The following is a 10,925-nucleotide window of genomic DNA, read 5'->3' as shown; positions in this document are numbered from 1 at the left end:
CATGTAGCCAAAGATTTATGATCAGCAATGGCCACTGAAGCATACCTTTTATAAGGAAAATTGTAAACAATCCAAAAAGTAAATATATCATGATGAGGGTATCCACTATACTATGAAACATTATAAAACCATTAAAAACAGTGATATTATAAATTAATAAGTACTGACATAGAGATAACTGCATAATGAAGTGTTGCTAAATAAACCTGGGAAGAAAAATACTATACAGAAATAAGTATACAATAAGATATATAGATAGAAAAGTAATATTTCTTCTGAAAAATTGTGTTTGTGAGAGGACAGAGAGATGGGAGGGAAGGGGGGAAGGAGGAAGAGAGAGAGAGAGAGAGAGACACCTAGGAATATACACCAAAGCATTTAAAGCCAGTTTCCACTGGAGAATGAATAAAATAGATGTAACATAATACTTAAATGCTTGTACATTTGAATTTTTACCTTATGCATATATTACTATTGCATTTTAAAGCAATAAATAATAAATAAATAATATCTTTTTAAAAGAAGAGCTTTAAATGTGATGTGTCAGAAATTTGTCATGCTAGAATATAAAGTCCATGGTTTCAGGACATATGACTATCTTGCTCCTCTCTGAGTCCGGAGTCTTTGCCATAACACTGGGCATGAGTTGGTCCTCAAAAATGGTTCAAGAAGCACCCATTCAGTGTTAGTTATTCTACATGGAGCTGAGTTATATAACTGCCTGGATAGACTGTCAAAGTATTCCTTAAAAATTGTACTCACTAGTCTCTCATGAAGCCTTACCATGGTTTTGGGAAGAAACGAGATTTTTTAAATAAAAAAAGTAAAAACTAGAACAGAGCCTTATAAAACAGTTAAGTTTGACAACACTAGACTGAGCTTGGGAGGGTGAGTATAGTAATGAGACTAATTGAATAGCAAAGAGCGTTTGGGGACAAAGCCAGTGGAAGATCATCAAAAGCAGACAGGACCTTCAGCCACATGGGCATAAAGGAGGTGACATGAAAGGGGGCAAAAGTCAACATACATTTCGTACTATTTTTCCTACAGAAAAGCCAATTTGTATCCATCCTTTTTCATCAATTCATTTTTAAATTTTTCATTTTAACTTCTTTGAAAACAGGATGCATCTTTCAGCCAGTGGTGCTTTCAATTTCTTTCAGTCATCCAGGTGACAGTTGTGTCACAAACTGTCCTTGACCCTTTCTGCTAAGATCAAGAAAACTCCAGCTTCAAAAACTCTTAAAATTAATTTATGAATTAAATTCTTCCAACTTTATCAAAACAGTCATTCTAACAATAATCTTTGAGGAGTTCTCTTATTTTAAACATGTAAATGGGAAACAGTACATTTTATGTTAAGGCTGTATAAAATATTAATAATAAGTGTTTCAATAATAGCAGCAAGTAAGCTATTAAATTATTCAGCCAACATTAACTCAAACATCTGCTTTGATGTGGGAATGGTGGTAGGCTGTGGACCTATAAGAAAGATGATGGCAAAATGCTTGACCTACAGGTACAGATTGGGTCATTTCCATTCATACAAAATAGGCTTGTGGATGGCCTACAAAAGAAATGAACTGGCACTTATCTTCGTCAGTCATACACAGATGCATACACATTTTCTGATGTGTGCTTCTTACGTGCTGAAGTGGAGTTACAGACAGGAATGAGTTCATTTTATCTACTAAATTGCAGTTAGCTACCATCCACGAAAAAATATGATTGAGTTCAAATTGGTTGAGGAATTAATAAACTGCTCTGCACTCTCCTCAAGTACCTGCAAGTGAGTTCACTTGGTAACTTCTTCCCAACACCCCTAAGTCTTCGTTTGAAAGACAGTTTTTGCATATGAGAGACAATTACAATCACCCCCTAGTGATAATCTTTCATTAGAAAGGCACTTTCACATTGTGTATGTTGTCTGAAATTTTTATATGCCTTTTCTTTATTATGAGTCTAAATTAAAAAACATTTGCAACTCTGAGGTATAAAACCTAGCTCTGTATTCCCTGAGTGATTATAGCAAATGCCTCATTCTACCGGGAAAGGGTAAGATGTGGCAAAACACATTTGCCTTGGAAATAGAATAGCTGGTGGATACTGTAGTTACTTGTAAATACCTGAGCAATGTTAAAGTGTCCCTTCTGATTTATATGCATATTGAAGAACTAAAGCTGGTGACTCTGTTGCAATGTCACAGTAGCATAATGTATCGTAGCTATTTTGGGGGTTTAGAGCTACTAGGAGAAATAAAATACAAATTGGCCTTAAATTTATAATATTCTACATTCAATATATGTACCAAAGCTTCCTGTATGCTATCAATCTATCAGAGGCATCAACTCATATTATATTATGTTCTTTCCAGAATCATTTAGCCAAACATGCTGTAGTCTTTCCTAAAAAAATAGAAAGATTTTGATAACCCTAGAAATGTTCAGAACCCTGGAGTTGTTGAGAAATCAAATATTCTCAGATGTCCAAGATCAGAAAAATTGAGTATGTCTATACACTAAAGAAAGCATCCAAATATATAAACACCTGCCTCTGAGTTGAATATATTATTAAATTATTGATGCAATTACTAATAAGCCTATCATGAAAAGAAATATATTAAGTTCACTGCAGAAGAAAAATCATATGAAAAAGTCATAAGGTTTTCCCTGTCCACCCCTTCAAATTCATATTATTCATTGACACTGTCATAATGGGAAGAAGATAAGCTATAATCATTATTGTCCTTAATATTTTGATTTAACCATTACATATTATTTAAATAAATTTATACAGTCAATTATTTGTATGCCTGCCTAGCTTACTTAATTGATGTTGAACAGTTTGCAATTCTTACGTATATTTCTCTTAATTTTCTACTTAATTCTGTGGTATAAACACTAAGTAAATTATGTGGCAACATATAATTATTCTTTCAAAACTTTTCTTTGAAGTATAATGTATATACAGGAAAGTTTACATATCCATAAATGAACAGCTCAATGAATTTTCATGAACTATCACAACTATAAAACCAACACCCAGATTAAGAAAGAGAATATTACCAGCACCACAAAGTCCAGGTTTCCAGACCCTATGCCCTACAAGAGAATCATTATCCTACATTCAAAGAATGGAATAGTTACTTCTGCTTCTTTATAATATATATAAATTGCAACATGTGGTATGTACTCTTTTTTATATACAAATTATTTTACTCCAAAGTTGTTCACATATATAAAATTTATTCACCCATTTTATTGCTGTTCATTCTTTAGTGTTATTAACATATGCACATACACAAACACACAAAACATCAAGCTAGAGATAGAGACAGAGAGAGAGAGAGGGAGACAAGGTAAATTTTTTTAGAAGCGTGCTTTCAGTTTCTTTTTTTAAAATATATATATATCATATAACTATGCAAAGCATGAAAAAATGTTTCTTTAAAGCATATTACATGCAAGGAACAAATACCAAGATCTAATATTACTCATTTCCTTCGTATACTAAATTTTGCCTTATTGTGTATGTATATATAATATACATTATAATATATAATATTATATATAAATTTATATATAAATTATAAATACTTTAATATAAATTAATAAACTAAAAATTGGCACTCAGTTTCTGACAAAGCTATCAGTGTTCATTAGGATTTTTTAAATTCAAATTTTATTGAGGACATTGGTTCAAGATGGTGGAATAGAAGGACATGTGCTCACTCCCTCTTGCAAGAACACTGGAATCACTACTAATTGCTGAACAATCATTGATGGGAAGACACTGGAACTCACCAAAAAAGATACCCCACATCCAAAGACAAAGGAGAAGTCACAATGAGACAGTAGGGGGGGCGCAATCACAATAAAATCAAATCCCATAACTGCTGGGTGGGTGACTCACAAACTGGAGAACAATTATACCACAGAAGTCCACCCACTGAAGTGAAGGTTCTGAGTCCCATGTCAGCCTTGCCAACCCGGGGGTCCGGCAACTGGAGGAGGAATTCCCAGAGAATCAGACTCTGAAGGCTAGCAGAATTTGATTGTAGGTCTTCGACAGGACGGGGGAAACAGAGAATCCACTCTTGGAGGGCACACACAAAGTAGTGTGCTCATGAGGATCCAGGGGGAAGGAGCAGTGACCCCATAGGAGACTGAACCAGACCTACCTGCTAGTGATGAGGGTCTCCTGAAGAGGCGTGGTGGGTGGGGGGGTTATTGCTCACCACAGGGATAAGGACACTGGCAGCAGAATTTCTGGGAAGTACTCCCTGGCATGAGCCCTCCCACAGTCCACCACTAGCCCCACCAAAGAGCCTGTAGGCTCAAGTGCTGGGTCACCTCAGGCCAAACAACCAACCAGGAGGGCACTCAGCCCCACCCATCAGCAGACAATGGGGATTAAAGTTTTACTGAGCTCTGCCCACCAGAGCAACAGCCAGCACTACCGACCACCAGTCCCTCCCATCAGGAAGCTTGCACAAGCCTCTTAGATAGCCTCATCCACCAGAGGGCAGACAGCAGAAGCAAGAAGAACTATAATCCTGCAGCCTGTGGAACAAAAACCACATTCACAGAAAGATACACAAAATGAAAAGGCAGAAGACTATGTACCAGATGAAGGGACAAGATAAAACCACAGAAAAACAACTAACTGAAGTGGAGATAGGCAAACTTCCAGAAAAAGAATTCAGAATAATGATAATGAAGATGATCCAGGACCTCGGAAAAAGAATGGAGGCAAAGATCGAGATGATGCAAGAAATGTCTAACAAAGACCTAGAAGAATTAAACAACAAACACCAGGAAGAATTAAAGAACAAACAAACAGAGATAAATAATACAATAAGTGAAATGAAAAATACACTAGAAGGAATCAATAGCAGCATAACTGAGGCAGAAGAACGAATAAATAACCTGGAAGACAGAATAGTGTAAATCACTGCCACAGAACAGAATAAAGAAAAAAGAATGAAAAGAAATGAAGACAGCCTAAGAGACCTCTGGGACAACATTAAACGCAAAAACATTTGTATTATAGGGGTTCCAGAAGGAGACGAGAGGAAGAAAGGACCCAAGAACATATTTGAAGAGGTTATGGTGGAAAACTTCCCTAACATGGGAAAGGAAATATCCACCCAAGTCCAGGAAGTGCAGAGAGTCCCAGGCAGGATAAACCCAAGGAGACACACACCGAGATGCAAAGTAATCAAACTGACAAAAATTAAAGACAAAGAAAAATTATTAAAAGCAACAACGGAAAAACAACAAATAACATACAAGGGAACTCCCGTAAGGTTAACAGCTGATTTCTCAGCAGAAACTCTACAAGCCAGAAGGGTGTGGCACGACATCTTTAAAGTGATGAAAGGGAAGACCCTACAACCAAGATTACTCTACCGAGCAAGGATCTCATTCCAATTCGATGGAGAAATCGAAAGCCTTACAGAGAAGCAAAAGCTAAGAGAATTCAGCACCACCAAACCAGCTCTACAACAAATGCTAAAGGAACTTCTCTAAGTGAGAAACACAAGAGAAGAAAAGGACCTACAAAAACAAACCCAAAACAATTAAGAAAATGGTAATAGGAACATACATATTGATAATTTTCTTAAATGTGAATGGATTAAATGTTCAAAACAAAAGACACAGGCTTCCTGAATGGATACAAAACCAAGACACATATATATGCTGTCTACAAGAGACCCACTTCAGACCTGGGGACACATACAGACTGAAAATGAGGGGATGGAAAAAGATATTCCATGAAAGTGGAAATCAAAAGAAAGCTGGAGTGGCTTCACAGGTGAATTCCATCAGACATTTAGAGAAGAGCTAACACCCATCCTTCTCAAACTCTTCCAAAAAATTGCAGAGCAGGGAACACTCCCAAACTCATTCTACGAGGCCACCATCACCCCGATATGAAAACCAGGCAAAGATGTCACAAAAAAGAAAACTACAGGCCAATATCACTGATGAATATAGATGCAAAAATCCTCAACAAAATACTAGCAAACAGAATCCAACAACACATTACAAGGATCATAAACCATGATCAAGTGAGATTTATCCCAGGGATGCAAGGATTCTTCAATATAGACAAATCAATCAATGTAATACACCATATTAACAAACTGAAGAATAAAAACCATATGATCATCTCAATAGATGCAGAAAAAGCTTTTGACAAAATTCAACACCCATTTATGATAAATACTCTCCAGAAAGGGGGCATAGAGGGAACCTACCTCAACATAATAAAGGCCATATATGACAAACCCACAGCAAACATTGAAAGCATTTCCGGTAAGATCAGGAACAAGACAAGGATGTCCACTCTCACCACTTTCATTCAACATAGTTTTGGAAGTCCTATCAATGGCAATCAGAGAAGAAAAATAAATAAAAGGAATACAAATCGGAAAAGAAGTAAAACTGTCACTGTTTGCAGATGACATGATACTGTACATAGATAATCCTAAAGATGCCACCAGAAAACTACTAGAGCTAATCAGTGAATTTGGTAAAGTTGCACGATACACAATTAATGCAGCGAAATCTTTGCATTCCTATACACTAACAATGAAAGATCAGAAAGAGAGATTAAGGAAACAATCCCATTCTCCATTGCAACAAAAATGAAATACCTAGAAATAAACCTACCTAAGGAGGTAAAAGGTCTGTACTCAGAAAACTATTGGCCACTGATGAAAGAAATCAAAGATGACACATACAGATTGAGAGATATACCATGTTCTTGGATTGGAAGAATCAATATTCTGAAAATGACTATACTACCCAAAGCAATCTACAGATTCAATGCAATCCCTATCAAATTACCAATGGTATTTTTACAGAACAGGAACAAAAAATCGTAAACTTTGTAGGGAAACACAAAAGACCCTGAATAGCCAAAGCAATCATGAGGGAAAAAAATGAAGCTGGAGGATTCAGACTCTCTGACTTCAGACTATACTACAAAGCTACAGTAATCAAGACAATATGGTACTGGCACAAAAACAGAAATATAGATCAATGGAACAGGATAGAAACCTAGAGATAAACCCATACACCTATGGTCAACTAATCTATGACAAAGGAGGCAAGGATATACAGTGGAGAAAAGACAGTCTCTTCAATAAGTGGTGCTGGGAAAACTGGACAGCTACATGTAAAAGAAGAAATTAGAACACTCCCTAACATCATACACAAAAATAAACTCAAAACGGATTAAAGTCTTAAATGTAAGAATGGACACTATAAGACTCTCGGAGGAAAACATATGAAGAACACTCTGACATAAAGCACGGCAAGATTTTTTTTGACCCACCTCCCAGAGTAATGGAAATAAAAACAAAAATAAACAAATGGGACCTAATGAAACTTTAAAGCTTTTGCACAGGAAAGGAAACTATAAACAAGACGAAAAGACAACCCTCAGAATGGGAGAAAATATTTACAAATGAATCAACTGACAAAGGATTAATTTCCAAAATATATAAACAGCTCATGCATCTCAATATTAAAAAAACAAACAACCCAATCCAAAAATGGGCAGAAGACCTAAATAGACATTTCTCCAAAGAAGACATACAGATGGCCAAGAGGCACGTGAAAGCTGTTCAACATCATTAATTATTAGAGAACTGCAAATCAAAATTACAATGAGGTATCACCTCACACCAGTTAGAATGGGCATCATCAGAAAATCTACAAACAACAAATCCTGGAGAGGGTGTGGAGAAAAGGGAACCCTCTTGCACTGTTGGTGGGAATGTAAATTGATACAGCCACTATGGAGAACAGTATGGAGGTCCCTTAAAAAGCTGAAAATAGAATTACCATATTACCCAGCAAACCCACTATTGGGCTTATACCCAGAGAAAACCATAATTCATAAGCCACATGCACCCCAATGTTCATTGCAGCACTATTTACAATAGCCAGGTCATGGAAGCAACCTAAATGCCCATCGATAGACAAATGGATAAAGAAGAAGTGGTACATATATACAATGGAATATTACTCAGCCATAAAAAGGAATGAAATTGGATCATTTGTAGAGACACGGTTGGACCTAGAGACTGTCACACAGAGTGAAGTGTGTCAGAAAGTGAAAAACAAATATTGTATATTAACGCATATATGTTGAATCTAGAAAAATGGTACAGATGAACCAGTTTGCAAGGAAAAAATAGAGACCCAGATATAGAGAACAAACCTATGCACACCAAGGGGGGAAATCGGGGATGGGGTGGTGGTGGTGGGATGAATTGGGAGATTGGGATTGACATATATACACTAATATGTATAAAACAGATCTAATAAGAACCTGCTGTATAAAAATAAATAAATAAAATAAAATTCAAAAAAAATTTATTGAGATAAGTTCAGAAAGCATAAAATTCTCCCCTAAAGTGTATAATTCAGTGTTTTTAGTGTACACATAGAGATGTGCAGCCATCACACTATAATTCCAGAGTATATGCACTACTACAAAAAGAATCCTCATATCCATTTGCAGTTAATTCTCATTCCCTTATCTCCCTAACTCCTGGCAACCATGAGTCTACTTTCTATATGTATTTCCCTGCTCTGGAAATTTCATGTAAATGGAATTGTACGATAGTGTTCTTTTTTCATTGGCTTCTTTAATTTAGCATACTGTGTTCATCCATGATGTAACATGTATTAGTACTTCAATTTAATGGCAAATAATATTGCATTGTTTGTATATACCACTTTGTTTATCCATTGATTAGCTGATGGACATTTGGATTGTATCTTCTTTTGTACCATTAAGAGTAGTGCTGCTATGAACATCCATGTAAAACTTGTGGTGTAGGCATATGCTCCAATTTCTCTTGGGTTTATACCCAAGGCGTAGATTTACTGGGTCATGTAGTAATACTATACTTAACTTTTTGAGGAAATGACAAACTTTCCCAATGTAACTGTATCTTTTTACAATCCAATTAAAATTTTTGAAACTTCTGATTTCTCTACTTCCTCAATGATGCTTCTTTATCCTTTTCTTTTTCTGTTCCTCAGACTGGATATCACAATTGACCTATCTCCAAGTTTGCCAATTCTTTGTTTTTGGCAGCTCAAATCAATTCAGTTATTGTAGTTTTCAACTCCAGAATTTTTTTTAAAAATAATTTTTATCTCTTTACTGATATTTTTTATTTGTGAGACATTGTTCTCATGCTTTCTGTTTTTAGTTCTTTGGACATATTTATAATAACTACTTTAAAGTTTTTACCTAGTTAATCCAAATTATGGGCTTGTTCTGGGACAGTGTTTATATCGTCTTAATATGTATTCCTTCTTGTTTCTTAGCATGCTTCATGTATTTTTTAAACTGGATATCTTAAATAAGATAATATTGAAAAGCTGGAAATCATATCCTCTTCCTCCCCTCTAAGGCTTGTTTTCTTTGTTATTTATTGGTTTAGTGACTTTCCTATACTAGTCTCTATTGTCTTTAGAGACCACTGAAGTCACTTTTCTGTAAGTTTAGTGGTCAGCTGATAATTAGACAGACATTTCCTTAATACATTTTACTAATTAGTCTCTGACCCATTGCTGAGGGGCTCATTGAATTGGGTAAGACTTCAAAACTCCTACAGCTCACAATTTTGCCTTAGCCTTCATTTCCTGCTTACTTGGAGACTCAAGGTCAGAGAGATATGAGAGATTAAAGCCTCAGGTATTTCCTCAGCATACACACAGCCCTGTATATGCACATGGTCTCTAGATTTCCAGGAATATGTTAGAGGTTTTAAGAGCCATTATATCCCCAGCTTTGGTCAGCTTCTTGTTTACCCCAACTGGTATCAATGCTTTGATAAAATTCTTAAGAATAGAGCTTTCCCACTGAGCAAAATCTTATCAAGTCAGTTAAAGATAAATCCAATGAGGCTTGTCCACAGAGGTGTCAAAGCGATAATTTAGAAAAATTCTATAAAGATGGGACTTTTTAGAGGGTTCCAAACCTGTTCTCCCTCCTCCAGTGTTCTCCCAGGCTACAAGTTTCAAATCTACCATGGAATCGGAGACAGGATGACAGAAATAGGGCAAGTGGAAACTCCACAAAATCACTGTTCTTACTACAATTCAGTCATTTTTCTGGAATAAGTGCCCTTCAGATTGTTCCAAAGCTTTGATTGATCTCCAGAGTTTGGAAAAATGTTGATTTTGGCCATTTTTGCCAATATCATCATTGCTTTTGTGAAGGAACATCTATTTGAGGTCTTTACCATGTCATTCCAGGTGTTTCCACTTTCATTGGGAGTTTTACATTTTTGCTGTTCTCATTTATTACTGTGAATTTCTGGACACCGTAAAACTTGACCTCAACCTGTTTTTCCAACCTTGTCTCCATCTTCTCTCTGGAAAATACTTTATAATACAATAACATTGAATCATCTACTTCTCTTCTCTACATTTCACCTTTATTATATTCTAGCTTTGCTTTTATTGTTTCCTCTGCCTAGTTCAGGTTTGCTCACTTTGGTTTTGAATAACTCCATTCAGTACATTTAAAAAATAATAATTATGCTAAAAATTATACTGGTGCAAGCTAACATTTCTTGACATTATCAGCCAGACTCTATTTTAAGTACTTTGCATTAATTACCTCAATTAATCCTCACAAAAATCTATGATACAGAAAGAATGTAAAGAAGCAATTTTAGTAGTCTATTACTTAGATGAAACAAGACTTGTTTAGAGTCTTAATGAACATTTAGAGATAAGGAGGAGCATAGGTCAGTAGCATTATTTTAAACTTGAGTTACTAGGTTGAAGTTACCTGATATAGAAGAGAGAAAAGGATGACTTCTAAGGGCAACTATGAAGAACTATGTATTGAACATGCTGAGTTTGTGAGATACCCAAGTGAGGAAA

Source organism: Balaenoptera acutorostrata, chromosome 5 (genome assembly GCF_949987535.1).
Source record: "Balaenoptera acutorostrata chromosome 5, mBalAcu1.1, whole genome shotgun sequence".
Lineage (NCBI taxonomy): Eukaryota > Metazoa > Chordata > Mammalia > Artiodactyla > Balaenopteridae > Balaenoptera > Balaenoptera acutorostrata.
This window is presented reverse-complemented; position numbering follows the sequence as displayed.